The following is an 18,535-nucleotide window of genomic DNA, read 5'->3' on the forward strand; positions in this document are numbered from 1 at the left end:
CTAAGATTAGCGAGAAAGTCAAGGATAAAGTCAGAAAAGATAGATTCCATTCACAGCTACCACTTTTAGTTGCTGTATAACCTTGAAAGTTACTTCCCTCCTGGATCTCTGATTGCCCAGCCAGCCAAAGGGGGGAAGAAAGCCCTATTTCCCTTCTTCCCTGGACTAATAAGATTTATGAGATAGCAGATACATACATGTAAAACTAAGTGCTGTGGAAATGTGGACTTATTGATGGTCTTAGAAAGGAAGGAAACAACCAATGCCTTTTGTTATTTAAAGTATAAAGTCTGTGGTAATGTTCTAAGACCTAGTAAGTTCCATCTAGCTTGGGCCACTTAGTTTAAAGCTAATGCCCTACACAGTACCTAACCAAAATCCTCTATTTCGCAAATTCCAGTCTGAAACCACCAGTAAAACCTCCTCATACTTTCAAATTAGATGAAAGTACATCAATTTTTTATGAATGAATGTTCAGTTCTTTTTCCTGTGAGTAATTAGCAAGTAGCAAGAAGCTGGAGAGTAAAGGACAATGTTTTTCATTAACCAGAAAGTTATTTTATGAATGTTAGAGCTGCAGAAATTATTCCCCATCCAACAATATTGCAGAAAAATGGTCTTTGCCCATGCCTACTTCCACTTTTCTCTCTTTGTAGTTGATTAAATTGCACTATTTCTATTCTTTCTTGAAGTTAAACTTTCAACTCAATGCATTGAACACAATAGGTTCTCAGCAAATATTTGCTTACCAATTAACTTAAGCTACTCATAACTGAAATCCTAGTAGCAAAGTGGAAGTGTGGCCAGGAAGCTACCAAGAGAATGGAGTCCAATTAGTTGGCTCCCTACACAAGGTAACTTGACATGACATGAGATCTGATATACTTTTTTTGTGTGTGCAAGAGAGACAGAGAGAGAGACAGAGAGACGGACAAATAAGGTCAGACAGACAGGAAGAGAGAGAGATGAGAAGCATCAATTCTTTTTTGTTGCTCCTTAGTTGTTTGTTCATTGACTGCTTTGTCATATGTACCTTGACGAGGGGGGGGGGGCTGCAGCAGACCAAGTGAGCCCTTGCTCAAGCGAGTGACCTTGGGCTCAAGCCAGCAACCTTGGGATTCAAGCCAGCAACCCTTGGGCTTAAGCCAGCAACCATGAGGTCATGTGTGTGATCCCATGCTCAAATCAGTGATCCCACGCTCAAGCTGGTGAGACCTTGCTCAAGATGGATGAGCCCATACTCAAGCCATAGACCTTGGGGTTTCAAACCTGGGTCCTCTGTGTTCCAGTCTGATATACTTTTAATTTAAAAATATTGTATATTATGTCATGTTGTCTTATTGGAAGTGGGGAGTTCTCACTTCCTGCTGCAACAAACCACTATCAGAGATTCCATTTTTCAGATACCAATACTGATACATAAATTATTCTGCTGATTTTTTACAGAAACCTAAGGAGCCTTTTAGATTGGCAAAAAGCTACTATCCCATGATGATTCTTGAGTCATGTGTGGAGAGAAGGATACCTTCTCTCCCACTAATTAACATCTCACTGTAATTCCTTAAGTGACTAAAAGCTATGAAAAATTAGAGCTGGCTGGTAGTTTGGGGAAAATTGATTGTTATGTGTTACTTTCTCTTTTAAAGTGCAAATGAAATACTATTTCTGAAAACAGGTCCCCCTTACTAGTATGCTGACAAGACAGTGTATACCAGATTGAGGCTCTGAGTTGGCACTAGGCAACTTAGGGCTTATGTCTTTGCTACTTATAGCCATTCTCTACTGGAAATACTGTGGAGCAGGCTCGTCTGCCTTCGAATTGGCCAATCTACCTGTTGGGATGGCTTCTTGGTGAGAACAGAGCTTGGCTAGCCTTCTCTCCCTAAATTTGCCTAATTGGTGCATATACCTCATTCTGTTCACTGTCAATAGCTAATGTGAAGCAAAAATGATCAACCAATGGAGAAACATAAAGTTGTAGTTAGTTGGCTGAAGAAGGCATAGGACAGTGGTTCTCAAACTTTTTGAAGTCAAGGCACAATTTAAATGCTACAAATAATTGTAGGTGCACTAAATACAAATTTCTGAGAAATATGTTATAATAATTTAAGTCAAATATTAAAGAAAAGAGTGACGTCAGAGAAATGGTGCTGTAAGGAGTGATACCAATAAATCTCCCCCCAAATTCAACAAGATCTTTAACCAGAGACAGAAAAATCTATCCTTGGAGCCTCCAACAGTTCCACACTAAACGCAAAAGTATAATTGAGTGAAAAATTGACTAAATATATAATCAACCACAAAGGAAATAAGATGAAGGAAGAAATACTCTGCCTTCCTCACTAACCTAAATAAGGGCTGCTTTCACTGGGAACTGAGAGTATAGGAACTGAGGCAGGCATAGGGTGTGAACAGTACCAGGCTGCGGCACAAACGTCTGAACCAGGCTGTGGCATGGACATCCAAGCCAAGGAAAAGCTGTGCTTGTGGCAACCCAGTCAACACAAGCTAACGCTCGTGCCAAATCCAGACAAAGAAGAACAAGTGGGGCAGCCATATGCCTCGATCTCCTGGTTGGCACACGCAGATAGTGTGTGAAAGCTTCCTCCTAGAGTCCCGGGAGTGGGCACCCATGTTACCGGACAGAGGGGCAGAATCAGAGGCCTTTGTATGGGCTGAAACTGGAGTCTCAGGGTCACCCCTGTGCCCTGAAAAGCGGTGCATGAGGAGTGAGAGGGAGCAAAATTCCCAATGTTCGAACTTTTCCATGCAGGCAGGGTGCCTCACCCGGAATGAGAGGCGGCCAGCCTGATATCCTGGTCAGTGAGTGCGGATAGTGGGTGAGAGATTCCCCTGGGAGTGGGTGACCATGTTACCAGACAAAGGAGCAGAGTCAAAGGCCTTTGTGTGGGCCGAATCCGGAGTCTCGTGGTCGCCCCTGTGCCCTGTAAAAGCAGTGTGTAGGGAGTGAGAGAGATCAAAATTCTCAACACTGGAACTTCCCCTGGTGAGCAGGGCACATCACCCAGGGTGAGAGGCAGCCGGCCCGATATCCTGGTTGGCGAGCGTGGAGAGTGGGTGAGAGAGTCCCCTAGGAGTGGGCGCCCGTGTTCCCAAACAGAGGGGCAGAGTCAGAGGCCTTTGTGTGGGCTGTGACCAGAGTCTCAGTGTCACTGACCCTGCACCCTGAAGAGCGGTGCACGAAAGCGATATTCCCTACACTTGAACTTCTCCAGGTGGGTGGGGCGCCTCACCCAGCCATACAAGTTAACAGACCCGTGAAGGATTAGCTTTAACCCACAATCTGCTCACCTCCCAACTGAACTATGCGACCCTAACTGACAAGATCTCTCTCAGGTCAGCGATCTAAGACAAGAGGGGAGATATTTTTTAGTACCTCTTGTTATGCTATGCACATAGGGGTGGGGGCAACCTCTAATTGGCAGAGCTTGCATATTCAGGGCTATATGTTAAAAAGAGGATTTGGCAGCTTGTAAGTCTGCCTGCTTTGCAAACAGTGACTAGGGCATCTTCTACCCAGCCAAAACAGGTTACAAAGTGCCAAAAACCTGGGGAAAGGGGTCCCACAGAGTGCTGAAGCATTCGGGACGTGCCTAGAGGCACATAGAAAGGCACCTTGAAAACAATTGGCTCCCAGCTTCACCTGATTATGCTAGCGGCTCTGACTGATTGAGCCTTACCCAGAGCCCTGTGCTGAGTGGGAATAGAGTAGGGATTTGCCAGCTCTTTGAGCCTCTGATTTCCAGGCAGAGGCAGCAGTAACCCCATAGCTGGATCATCAGGCTGCTAATTCAGGAAGGAAAGACGAGGAGAGAGGCTCCAGGAAAAATGACTCTCTTATTGTCAGAGCCTGCAAATGCTAATGAACCTCTACTGCCAACAAGACTGAAGCCCAATATATGACATCGCCATAGAGACTTATCAACTGCAAATCTCTACCTAAGCATGCCACAGGGGCAGAGCCTAGGGTACAGAGTCACTGACCAGGAAGAGAGAGAGAAAAGAAAGAGCAAGAAGATAACCTCTCAAAATCAAGAATAATCCACAGACTTTATAACCTATCCCATTTTATTATATTTGTTCGTTTGATTCTCTTATCTTCTTGTCCTGATTATTTTCTTCCTTTTCCAATTTGGTCATTTAATTCTCTGCCAGTCTTACTCTCTCCTCTCCTTGAACTACACTACACATAAGTGTTACATCTCTCATTATCTTTCCTTTCCTCTTCCTTTCTCTCTATGAGGGTTGCACTCCAAAACCCTTAATTCTCTCTCTCTCCTTTTGATTTTTTTCTTCTTTTTTTCTTTTCCTCTTTCTTTTTTCTCCCTCTATATTAGTTTCTTCTTTTCTCCTTTAATTTTCCTCTCATTCAATCCTCAATCACAAACAAATTATTTTATTTGGGACTCAAATATTTCTTTGTGGCGCTTTGGGTTTTTTTTTTACTTTCCTCTTTTAACTCACTAGCAGTGCTCCCAACCCTGGCTCTCCATTCTATCTAGTTTTTCCTCCACTTAATACAATAATTTTTTTTTACTTTTTTTGCCTTTTTCCTGTTTCCCTCTTATTCCTCTCATTATATCTCTTAGTCAACCATCATCTAAAAGCAAATCATTTTATTCTTGACCCAAATTTTTTCCTTTTCTGCATTTTATGGGTCCATACCCAACCTTTGTTTGACCCTTTATCACTTCTCCCAAATGCAGGCCCTCCATTATAGGTATTTTTTGTTCTATTTAGCACAATATAATTCACAGTTCACCACAAGATTTTCTCAAGAAGGAGTGGAGAGGAGAGGAGTGGGAAAAAAAAGAAAATAATAATTTTTTTAAGATTTTTAAATTTTTATTCTTTATTAATTCTCATTAGTACTATCAACAAAACCATCCTCAGATTCCATTAAGGAAAAGGAAATCAAATATCATGGATACAAAAGACAAAGACGTAGCACAGCTAGATGAGGAAAAATCTATGGAGAAAAAATTTAATATATTGGAAACCTTGAAGCTAAATGATAGAGAATTTAAAATAGAAATCCTAAAAATACTCAGAGATATACAAGAAAACACAGAAAGGCATTTTAGGGAGCTCAGAAAACAACTCAACAACACGAAGAATATATTACCAAGGAAATTGAAACTATAAAAACAAATCAAACAGAGATGAAAAACTCAATTCATGACCTGAAGAATGAGGTAACAAGCTTAGCTAATAGAACAGGCTAGATAGAAGGTAGGATTAGTGAAATAGAAAACAAGCAACTTGAGGCACAATAAAGAGAAGAAGAAAGAGACTCAAAAATTAAAAAAAAAATGAGAAAGCCCTACAGGAATTGTCTGACTGCATCAAAAAGAATAACATAAGAATAATAGGCATATCAGAGGAAGAAGACAGAGAAAATGTAATGGAGAACATACTCAAATAAATAATAGATGAGAACTTCCCAAGCCTGTAGAAAGAACTAAAGCCTCAAATTCAAGAAGCAAACAGAACTCTTAGTTTTCTTAACCCCAACCAACCTACTCCAAGGCACATCATAATAAAATTGGCACAAACCAATGAAAAAGAAAAAATTCTCAAGTCAGCCAGGGAAAAGAAGAATACAACATATAAAGGAAGGCCCATTAGATTATCATCAGATTTCTCAACAGAAACTCTACAAGCTAGAAGAAAATGGACCCCAATATTTGAAGTCCTGAAAGAGAGGAACTTTTGGACAAGAATAACATACCCATCAAAGCTATCCTTCAAATACAAAGGAGAAATAAAAACATTCACAGATACAGAAAAGATGAGAAAATTTATCATCAGAAAACCCCCACTTCAGGAATTACTAAAGGGGGTTTTCCAAACAGATACAAAGAACAAAACAAAACAAAACCACAAGTAAAAGCTCCACCAAGAAAACAATAAAACCAAATTTAAACTGTGACAACAGCAACAAACAAAGAAAAGGGGGAGAGGATGGAAATTAACAGTAGCAAAGGACGATGGAGTAGAGAAGTACTCACAAGATAGTGCATTACAATGAACAGGGTAGGAACACTTTTCATTACTTAATGGTAACCACCCTTGAAGAAAACCACCACAGAAGCACATGATTTTAAAAAGAGAGCAACAGAGGAAAGAAGTATGGAATACAACCAAACAAAAACAAAGGATAGAGAAACAAAAGAGAAGAATCAAACAAGACACAAAACTGACAGAAAGCAATGTATAAAATGGCAATAAGGAACCCACAAGTATCAACAATTACACTAAATGTAAACGGATTAAACTCACTAATAAAAAGACACAGAGTAGCAGAATGGATTAAAAGAGAAAATCCAACTGTATGCTGCCTACAAGAAACTCATCTAAGCAACAAGGATAAAAACAAATTCAAAGTGAAAGGCTGGAAAACAATGCTCCAAGAAAATAACATCCAAAAAAAAAGCAGGCATAGCAATACTCATATATAATGAAGCTGAGTACAAGACAGCAAAAGTATCCAGAGACAAAAATGGTCATTTCATAATGATTAAGGGGATGCTGAATCAAAAAGACATAACAATTCTTAATATATATGCACCAAACCAAGGAGCACCAAAATATATAAGACAGATACTTATTGACCTTAAAACAAAAACTGACAAAAATGAATGATACTTGGAGACCTCAATACACCGCTAATGACTCTAGATTGGTCATCCAAACAGAGAATCAATAAAGATATATTGGCCTTAAACAAAACACTAGAGCACCTGGATATGATAGACATCTACAAGACATTTCATCCCAAAGTGACAGAGTATATATATATTTTTCTCCAATGTACATGAATCATTCTCAAGAATTGACCATATGTTGGGCAACAAAAATAACATCAGCAAATTCAGAAAAATTGAAGTTTTACCAAGCATATTTTCTGATCATAAAGCCTTGAAACTAGAATTCAACTGCAAAAGAGAGAAAAAAACCCCACAAAAATGTGGAAACTAAACAACATACTTTTAAAAAATGAATGGATCAAAGAAGAAATAAGCACAGAGATCAAAAGATATATACAGACAAGTGAAAATGACAATACAACATATCAGAATCTATGGCATGCAGCAAAAGCAGTGATAAGAGGGAAGTTCATATCACTTCAGGCCTATATGAACAAACAAGAGAGAGCCCAAGTAAACCACTTAACTTCACACCTTAAAGAACAAGAAAAAGAAGAACAAAGACAACCCAAAACCAGACAAAGAAAGGACATAATAAAAATCAGAGCAGAAATACATGAAATAGAGAACAGAAAAACTATAGAAAAAATTAATAGAACAAGGAGCTGGTTCTTCGAAAAGATCAACAAAATTGACAAACCCTTGGCAAGACTTACTAAGAAAAAAAGAGAAAGGATTCCATAGTGTATATGTGCCACATCTTCTTTATCCAGTTATCTATTGATGGGCTTTTTGGTTGTTTCCATGTCCTGGCCACTGTGAACAATGCTGCAATAAACATGGGGCTGCATGTGTCTTTACGTATCAATGTTTCTGAGTTTTGGGGATACATACCCAGTAGAGGGATTGCTGGGTCATAAGGTAGTTCTATTTGCAGTTTTTTGAGGAACCACCATACTTTCTTCCATAATGGTTGTACTACTTTACATTCCCACCAACAGTGTATGAGGGTTCCTTTTTCTCCACAGCCTCTCCAACATTTGCTATTACCTGACTTGCTAATAACAGCTAATCGAACAGGTGTGAGGTGGTATCTCATTGCCGTTTTGATTTGCATTTCTCTAATAGCTAAAGAAGATGAGCATCAATAAATTGATGTCACCCCATTAAAAAAATAAAATTATAAAAAAATAAAAAAAATAAAAAATAAAAAAAAAATAAAAAAAAAAAAGAGAAAGGACTCATATAAACAAAATCCAAAATGAGAGAGGAGAAATCAGCACGGATATCATAGATATACAAAGAATTATTGTAGAATACTATGAAAAACTTTATGCCACTAATTTCAACAATCTAGAGGAAATGAATAAATTCCTACAACAATACAACCTTCCTAGACTGAGTCAAGAAGAAGCAGAAAGCCTAAACAGACCAATTAGTAGGGAAAAAATAGAAAAAAACTATTAAAAACCTCCCCAAAAATAAAAGTCCAGGCCCAGACGGTTATACTTGCGAATTCTATTAAACATTCAAAGACTTGGTTCCTATTCTACTGAAAGTCTTCCAAAAAATTGAAGAAGAAGCAATACTTCCAAACACATTTTATAAGGCCAACATAACCCCCATACCGAAACCGGGCAAGGACAGAACAAAAAAGAAAATTACAGACCAATATCTCTAATGAATACAGATGTTAAAATACTAAACACAATACTAGCAAATCGAATACAACAACATATTAAAAAAATAATACTTCATGATCAAGTGGGATTCATCCCAGAGTCTCAAGGATGGTTCAACATATGTAAAAAAGTTCACATAATACACCATATCAACAAAACAAAGGAAAAAACCACATGATCTTATCAATAGATGCAGAAAAGGCATTCGATAAAATACAACACAATTTTATGTTTAAGACTATCAACAAAATGGGTATAGAAGGAAAATATCTCAACATGATAAAGGCCAGATATAATAAACCATCAGCTAACATCATATTAAATGGCACAAGTCTGAAGGCTTTCCTCCCTTAAATCAGGAAAAAGACAGGGTTGTTCACTCTCTCCACTCTTATTTAATGCAATGCTAGAGATTCTAGCCAGATCAATCAGACAAGACAAAGAAATAAAAGGCATCCATATTGGAAAACAAGAAGTAAAGGTATCATTTTTTGCAGATGACATGATCCTATACATCAAAAACCCCAAAGAATCTACAAAAAGACTACTAGAAACAATAAGCCAATACAGGATACAAAATTAACATACAGAAGTCCATAGCCTTTCTATATACCAACAATGAAACATTTGAGAACGAACTAAAAAAAAATAGCCCCCTTCATGATTGCAACAACAAAAAATAAAATACCTAGAAATAAACATAAAAAGAATGTAAAGAACTTATATAATAAAAAACACAAACCATTGTTAAGGGAAATTGAAAAAGATACAATGAGGTGGAAGAATATTCCTTGTTCTTGGATAGTAAGAATAAATATAATCAAGATGGTCATATTACCCAAAGCAATATACAAATTTAATGCAATTCCCGTTAAAATTCCAATGACATTTTTAAAGAAATGGAACAAAAAAACATCAGATTTATATGGAAATATAAAAAAAAACCCAAATAGCCAAGGCAATCCTAAAGAAAAAGAATGAAGCTGGGGGCATTACAATACCTGACTTCAAACTATATTATAGAGCCAGAACAATCAAAACAGCATGGTATTGGCAGAAAAATAGACACTCAGACCAATGGAACAAAATAGAAAGTCCAGAAATAAAACCACACATATATGGTCAAATAATTTTTGATAAAGGGGCCAACAACACACAATGGAGAAAAGAAAGCCTCTTCAACAAATGGTGCTGGGAAAACTGGAAAGCTACATGCAAAAGAATAAAACTTGACTACAGTTTGTCCCCTTGTACTAAAATTAATTCAAAATGGATCAAAGACCTAAATATAAGACCTGAAACAATAAAGTACATAGAAGAAGACATAGGTTCTAAACTCATGGACCTGGGTTTTAAAGAGCATTTTATGAATTTGACTCCAAAGGCAAGGGAAGTGAAGGCAAAAATTAATGAATGGGACTACATCAGACTAAGAAGATTTTGCTCAGCAAGAGAAACTGACAACAAAATAGATAGCCAACTAAACGGCAAATGATATTTTCAAACAACAGCTCAGATAAGGGCCTAATATCCAAAATATACAAAGAACTCATAAAACTCAACAACAAACAAACAAAAAATCCAATAAAAAAAATCGGAAGAGGACATGAATAGACACTTCTCCCAGGAAGAAATACAAATGGCAAACAGATATATGAAAAGATGCTCATCTTCATTACTTATTAGAGAAGTGCAAATCAAAACTGCAATGAAATACCACCTCACACCTGTTAAATTAGCTATTATTAAAAAGACAGGTAATAGCAAATTTTGGAGAGGCTGTGGAGAAAAAGGAACCCTCATTCACTGTTGGTGGGAATGTAAAGTAGTACAACCTTATGGAAGAAAGTATGGTGGTTCCTCAAAAAACTGAAAATAGAACTACCTTATGACCCAGCAATCCCTCTACTGGGTATATACCTCCAAAACTCAGAAACATTGATACGTAAAGACACATGCAGCCCCATGTTCACTGCAGCATTGTTCACAGTGGCCAAGACATGGAAACAACCAAAAAGCCCTTCAATAGAAGACTGGATAAAGAAGATGTGGCACATATACACTATGGAATACTACTCAGCCATAAGAAATGATGACATCGGATCATTTACAGCAAAATGGTGGGATCTTGATAACATTATACAAAGTGAAATAAGTAAATCAGAAAAAAAACAAGAACTGCATTATTCCATATGTAGGTGGGACATAAGAACGAGACTAAGAGACATTGACAAGAGTGTGGTGGTTACGGGGGTGGGGAAGGGTGAGGGGAAGAGGGAGTGGGAGGGGCACAAAGAAAACTAGATAGAAGGTGAGGGAGGACAATCTGACTTTGGGTGATGGGTATGCAACATAATTGATCGACAAGATAACCTGGACATGTTCTCTTTGAACATATGTACCCTGATTTATTGATGTCACCCTAGTAAAACTAATAAAAAAAGTAAAAAATAAATATTAAAGAAAAAATATAAAGTCCATGTGTGCTTTTATGGTAATTAAATAAAATAAATACAACAAAATTAAATTTATTCTGACATTGAAAACCATTTTTATGTTACATTTTTTGTGTTATACTTTTAAGAATTTGTAAAAAAAAGAGGGGTTAAAAGATTAAAAAATGGCAAAAAAGTTATCTTTTTATATATATAGATATATAGTAAGATTTCATAAATTTGGCAGGTCACGGCACGAATGTGTTAAGTTTTTTCATTCTTGTGTTTATGAGAAACATGAGCCTGATGTGTCCTAGAAATTTCTTCGATGTTTGGGCATCTATTTGAAAGGCAAACTCTCATTTCCTAGTCTATACATTGAAGAATTCCTCTTTTTACTCTTAATTGTGTTGAGGGTAGAAAATCCCAATTCACTTAAATAGGATGTTGAAAATTGTAGTAAAATGTTCAAAGCTTTTTTAGCTATTGCCACATATTCTTCTTTTATACAAATCCAAAAGGCTTCAAGAGACAATTCCTTATGTTTAATCATCAATCCAAAACCCCCACCATACATATCATCTTAACTTGACACCACACAAAGGACAGAAGAAACTTGCCTCCAGTCTTTCCAAGGAACAGGGGGTGTAGTGTAAACAATCCAGCACCACAGCTTAACAGCCTTTTGCAACCTAATCAGGCAAGTGAGGTGGGGGGTTGGGTAGACTGTCAGCTTACAGCCAATTCCCTACAACTCTGTTCCCTAAAAATCTAAATTCCAAAAACCCTGTTGGTTTTTTGGTCCCCAACAGGCACATATTTCTCTGGAATACCATAGGGCGCACCTGGAAATCTTCTAGGGTGCACCAGTGCGCCCTGGTGCACACTTTGAGAACCACTGGCATAGGAGAAAGGAGAGAAGACACAATATTTTAGTGAATTAAAACCTAGTTTTATTTATTATAGAACATGTTCTCTGTGAAAACAAAAAATGATAAACTAAAACTTCAATTTCAAATATTTAAGTTATATTTGAAGAATCATATTGGAAATTGAACCAGATAATAAGCAAGAAATATACATTTACCTATTTCTAGTGGACTTGATAGGGAGATAAGAGACCTTAAAGAAGGGCTTCAGCTACTGTCTAATTTCAGATGCATTCTTACACTCTCTTAGGCATAAATTTATCCCATGTAAAATACACTTCCGAGAAGAAAGTTTCAAGGTCTCTATTTCATCTTAAAGCTTAACAACTCTCAATGTCAAGAAATGTTGCTTTATATTTATCTCAAATCCTCCATATTAAAGATAATCCATTTTTTCTTGTTCAAGCCTTTGGAGACAAAGGACAGTCAGTCATGCATTTGAAAATTGTATTTTCATTACCCCACACTCTTTTCTCTTCTCTTCTCTTCTCTTCTCTTCTCTTCTCTTCTCTTCTCTTCTCTTCTCTTCTCTTCTCTTCTCTTCTCTAAGTTAAACAATCTCAGCTTTTTAAATTTTCCCTTGAAAATCTTATTTTTTGAGGAGCCACTGCGCCACTTCACCCGCAGGTGTTGTAAGGTACCAAAAACTACAGAATTAATATTAATATTTTAAGAGGCTTGAAGAACATTTTATTAATTTGGGTTAAGGTGTGCAGAGAAATTGTGAGAATAGTCTCTGTACTGTGTGATTGGCATAACCAGGATGGCCCTTGGCATTATATTGTACATGCAAAGGGGAGGAAAACATGGATTCCCGGACATTCCACCACACCTGTAGGGAAAGGGGTGAATGGCTAGCTAGGTGCAGGGAGAGAAAAGCCAAAATAAACCTTTTCTTATAGCAATGAGCCATTTGTGGGCATTTGTCCCCACGGAAACTACCTCTCCTATGTAAATGTGTGTGGATAGAGAGATGGCGGATAAACACTAGAAAATATAGGAATGTCTTTTAATATGTAAAGAGACATCTTTCTACCATTGTGTTGACTTATACATTTTGTTTTCTACAAAATGATGTATGGCTTGCAAATTGAACATGGTCTTATCATGTTAAAGGACATATGACTGTAACCAATAGTGGTAAAGGGCTCCTAATTGCAATTTTTGCTTCTGTACTTCCCACTTACAAAACCAAAAAAAATAAGTAAAACAAAGGGCCAGCACGCTCTCCCTCAGACTTCTGTCGGAGTTGCCGCTGCTTGACCAAGCTAGACAATAAAGCTTTGGTGTGTAATCAATGGACTTTGTTCGTGTCTTCAATGTTTTGGGTCCCTCCACATTAGGTTTAACATTTTCCTACCCCCTTTGTGGTTCTCCTCAAGATTCCCTTCACATTCTCTTCATCCAACAAAAATGTCAAATTAAAAACTAGATAAAGTCCTGGGTAAGTACTGAGTAAAATTGGGAGCTTCCTTTCCAATGATCATACTATTTTGCATACTCAGGTTTTTTTAATAAATTTTTATTAATTTTAATGGGGTGACATCAATAAATCAGGATACATATGTTCAAAGAAAACAAAAATGGTTGTGCTACAATGATGAAATTACAAGGGTTTTATTCTTCTCAAATTTTCATGTAGCTTTTTTTCATTGTTAGTGGGCTGTTCTGTCTCGGCTTTTGAGCAGTAGTTTGGTCTTTCTTTACAAAGAATACTCTGAAATTCTTAGCTCACTCTCAAAGGCACTGTTTAATAACACCCCCTTCCCTCCAATTTGGCTTTCCCATCTGTCAAACCATATCTGGATGTAACCATATTAAGCACATTCCAGGGACCTCCATTCATCTGAATTTCCAAATAATCCTGGAAGGTAGCCAAGGTAGAAACAAGTCTCTTCTTGAAAATATGAGAAAACAAAGGCTTAAAGAAGCCAGAAAATAAAGGCGGCATAAATAGCAGGAGGGAGATTAGGTCTAGAACCCAGGTATTCTCATTTCAAATCCCGTGAATATTTCATTACATCATCCACTGCTGGGCTATATGACTACAGATATAATGAGCCCAAGATTATCTATGTGACCATGCCTGTCCCCTCAATCCTTTTCATTGCTAGGTGAAAAGACAGCTTGGGGTAGAAATGCAAAGTTAACATTTATGACATGCTTACTATGTGTCAATTAACCAATCTATAATATAGTTTTTAGAGAGGAAGCAACAGGCTTAGAGTGGTAAGGTGATTTCCCAAGATCACCCAGTTGGTTAATGGTAGAGCTGATATTCAAACTCAGATTTGTCTGACCTCAAAACCCAGGTCCTTGGCACTATATTAGAAAGAGTGGGAGCTTTCACTCAAGTTAGTAACCTGGCTAAGGCTTCAGGATAAACTACTGATCAGCTTTTATTTGAGGCTCACTTATACCTATATCTTTAAACAAAGGAAGAAGTCTCAGAATAGAGAGCCAGGATGGGCAGGTGGCAGCTGTGGCTTGAGTTTCTGTTGTATGAGTGAATGAAGTCAACTACATATTTCCCCAGTCTATAGTAATCATTCTGAAAGTGTTTGACCTCTATTCCAGGCCTGTAATTGTGCTATCTCAACTCTAACCTTATGTCACACTTCATAAACCTCTTTGCTAATCTATTTTAATCTGGGTAGAAGAGTGAAGGGAACATAAACCACTGCAGTATCAAAGCACTGCCCTGTATATTAACAAATATATATAACAAATAAATATATCCCTTATTCTGTGGCAGGAATGTTGTAAGTACCTAATACATTTAATCCTCATCATAACCTTAAGAAGTAGATTTCAGATGTTACTAACAGGAAAATCAAGATAAAGAAAGATTAAATACTTGTCACGGTCAAACAGCTACTAAGTGTTAGAGCTAAAATTTGAAGTAGAGCAAATCTGCAAGTGTTCATGTTCTTAACCACAACACTGTGCTGCCACTCCAGGTATAATGTGAGAACTCAGTAACAAATTAGGACAGAAATACCTGGATTAATGCAAAAGCTGACGATAACAAACTATCTTCTATGTAGACAACATTTTAAAGTTTACATAGCAATTTCCACATTTGTGGACTCAGTTGGTCCTCATAAGAATGGTTTGAGGGAGGCAGAACTGGTTGTGTCAAAGGCTAGAAGATGATCTGTCCAAGATGACTGTGTGAGCTGGAGGGAAAAGGAAAACCTTCATGCTCCAATAATGACTTGGAAAGTCAAAATGGACATCAGCCCTGCCAATTAAACCTCTCAAATAAAAACTATAGATTAGGTTGTCTGAGTCCATTAAGCATTGAGCAGGTTGAACTACTGTTCACTGGGATTTTATAACAAGGAGTTTCACAACTATACTCCATGGTTACTTGGTGTCAGTGCAGAGCTGTTATTAACCTTTCAACCTGCTTCAAGAAGGAAACATAAGCATAATTATTTTGATGATTAGTTAGCAGCAGCATCTTATTCAGTTCCTCTATAAATCTCACCACACTGTACCAAAATGCAAACAAGAGAACTGAATTTTGTCTCCCTTCTAGAAAAGCAAAGGGAGGTTTTGGCACCTCTGTCTCTATTTTCAGACCTCTCTCTCTCTCTCTCTCTGTCTCTCTCTGTCTCTCTCTCTCTCTCTCTCTCACACACACACACACACACACACACACACTCACAGCTATTGTTTTCAGCTTAGGTTATTTATGCCAATTCAAGGAATATTAGCTCATTTACTAGCTGTGTGTCCTTAAGCAAGTTATTAAACCACTCAGAGCTGTGAGGTTTTTCAACTGTAAGATGCAAATACCAATAACTATCCCCTAAAACGTGCCTGGCATATAGTAGGTAGTCAATAACTGGAAGGTGAGTCAGAGGTGGTAGTGCCTGCTGGATGGTAGGAAGGGAGTATATTAGGATGAAGGAATGTGTGTTAGAAGGTTGTAGTTTTTTTTAGGGGTTTGAGGGCCCAAGATGGGCTGAATCCTTAGGCATTCTGCTTGTATCAGGCAGCACCAGCAATCTTATGTAAGCTATTATATAAGTTACAAGACAAAACAACTCTCTGGTACTAGAATTTCCTTGGACATCAAGACTGCTGCAAAAATATCATTTCCAATCCTCATCTCCTTTCTGCTCTCCTCCAAGCTTCACTGATTCCAAAGCCTTATGCTGACTGGCCTATGCACACTACCCCCTCTATAACTCTGAACCACCTCTTTCATTCACTCCCCATCCTGTCTCACCCAATTAAAACAACACATGTTTTCCTCAATTACCCTCCCCCTGCTGAGAGATAACAAGTGTGGGATGTTGTAACAATAGATTCCCCAAGCAGTGCTTCAAAACAAACCAGAGGATTGAAGATGACGTACACAGACGGTTGGAATATTTTAATTAAATAAAAATGTATAAAAATGCTTCAGACTGAGTGATGCTGCTGATGTGCCTTCTTATTGCAATATTTATCTTCTGACCATGTGATAAGAAGGCTTGCGCTCCTTCTAACTGGCAGGTCAATAAGTCTCTGCTGCACTCTTTCTCCCCTGGGCCCAGCATAGAGGCAGAATTTTCACAAGGCTCAGCTCTTTGAGAGGACTGCAGCAAGAACAGCTTGGCAGAGGATGAGCAGCAGTGATGCAAAGTTCCCTCAGAAACCCAGTATTCCACAATCTTATCTGGCTACTGCAGAAAGAACACAGATAGACACAGAATAAACTCCAGAGGAGGAAGCAGAGACTCGGAGAAAGACTCAGAAGAGGATGCAAGAGTTAGAGTAGGAGTACAAGAAAAAAAAATAAAGCAAGGACAAAAACATCAAGTGGGACAGAAAGAGGGACAGACTAGCAAACACAGTAAGCAAGTGAACATGAGGAATGATAAAAGGAAGATTGGCCAGGGAATGAGAGAATAAGAGAAAGAATAAAACAGGATAAAGGGAAAGGAAAAAAAAAGACAAAAGTACCAAAAAAGGCTTTGAAGAGAGGGAGAATGAAAAACAAAAAAAAGGAGAAAAAATGAAGCAATTAAACGATATTGGGTGGGGGTGGGTTACCAGGGCCCTAACTAATATATTTCTTGTTTCACATTAGACAATCCTTCCTACCTTCATAATAAGATTGCACTTGACAAGGAAATATGAAATATACTTGTTTCAATATTGACAACACATCTGCCCACATTTAAAAGCTGTAGTAACCAGGGCAAATTACAAAGGGAGATAAAGAAAAAGCCAGGAAGAGGCTTAGCAAGGCAGAATTTTTCCCCAAAGGAGGGAGAGATAAAGATAGGGTAGGGTGTGGTGGAGAAGAAGAAAGAGAAGGGGAGAGGAAAGAAGGAGGTAGAAGAAGGGACAAAAAGAAATGTAGGAAAAGTAGATATTGAGATAAAAATATACACGTGCACATTAGTTTCAAATTAATTTTTGTTTTGAGATTAATAGCTTTGCCATATACTATTCTAGAAAATGAAGACGGCTACTTTTTCTGCACCTCCATTTCCCAGGTCTGCATCCTGCTCCCCATCTCTACAACCTCAGCTCCTACTCAGGTTCTCCTAAATCAGCACTTGGGAGATTGAAAGGAACTCCATTTTTTCCTACCCTCTCTGCCTCCCATACTACCTAACCCCTCTAAACTCTTTCTCTCAATCTCTTCCTGAACTCCCTGCAGTCTGGTACGTTTATCCAGATATGCTAGAGTTGAGGCTGCCAAACTAGAGACTGGAGGCTATTTGTCCAGCCACCATGGTAATACTGTGCGATTCTGTGTAGAGTTAAACAATAGTACCTGGGCTATGATCTGAAGAGGCTAATTTTCTCTAGGTGAAGATTCCTGAAAAATAGAAAAAGGGGGTGAGGGGGAAAAGGATAGATAGAAAAATTTGCCCATTTCCTACCCAATTAATTTTCTATAAAGCTAATTTATCATTATTATTAAATTAGTTCAGGACAAATAGTCTCCAATTACATATTTATTTTTAAACATTAAATAACAAATCCAGTAGTTATCTAAATATAGCTACAGTCCATCAAAAGAAAGCAAAACTTAAGGTCAGGCAGATCCTCCAATTTTTCCTCTCCCTATGTTCCTGAATGCTTTGTTCGTATCTCGCCTGTGGTATATATCACGTGCCCATAATTAACTTTCCTGACACCTGACTTGAACTCTAAGTTTTTCTGTTTTTGTTTTTGTTTTGTGTGTGTATGTATGTTTTTTTAGCGAGAGAGAGAGAGAGAGAGACAGACAGACAGGAAGGGAGAGAGACGAGAAGCATCAATTCTTCATTGTGGCACCTTAGTTATTCATTGATTGATTTCTTATATGTGCCTTGACCAGGGGGCTCCAGCTGAGGCAGTTTTTGCCCTTGCTCAAGCCAGTGACCATGGGGTGATGTCTATGATCCCATGCTCAAGTCAGCGACCTCACGCTCAAACTAGTAAGCCCGTGCTCAAAAGAAATGAGCCCATGCTCAAGCCAGTGACCTCAGAGTTTCAAACCTGGGTCTTCAGTGTCCCATGCCAACTCTCTATCCACTGAACCACCACCTGGTCAGGCAGACTATGAATTTCTTAAAGGTAACTATGCCCTCTTAATCTCTGGGTTACCTAAAAAATGCATAAGAATTGACCTTAACAAATATTTGTTTTGGAATTAGAGCTCTTTCCTGCCTAGTTAAATCCTGTGGATCCAATCACCGTTTAGATAAGCAGTGTAACTCTTCTCTTCTTGGTGGGGGAGAGATGAAGGACAGAGAAAAATGAACATTTCTTGGACATCTATATAATTAGGCACTTTGCTAATCCTTTTCAAATGTAGTTTTCTC

General features: G+C 38.0%; 1 protein-coding gene across 1 annotated transcript in view; it reads right to left on the bottom strand.

The window, feature by feature from the left end:
- ARHGEF9 (Cdc42 guanine nucleotide exchange factor 9) overlaps positions 1 to 18,535 on the bottom strand; it is a 382,466-nt gene that overhangs the window by 268,364 nt on the left and 95,567 nt on the right. The gene's annotated exons all lie outside the window — the stretch shown is intronic.

Source organism: Saccopteryx bilineata, chromosome X (assembly GCF_036850765.1).
Source record: "Saccopteryx bilineata isolate mSacBil1 chromosome X, mSacBil1_pri_phased_curated, whole genome shotgun sequence".
Taxonomy (NCBI): Eukaryota; Metazoa; Chordata; class Mammalia; order Chiroptera; family Emballonuridae; genus Saccopteryx; species Saccopteryx bilineata.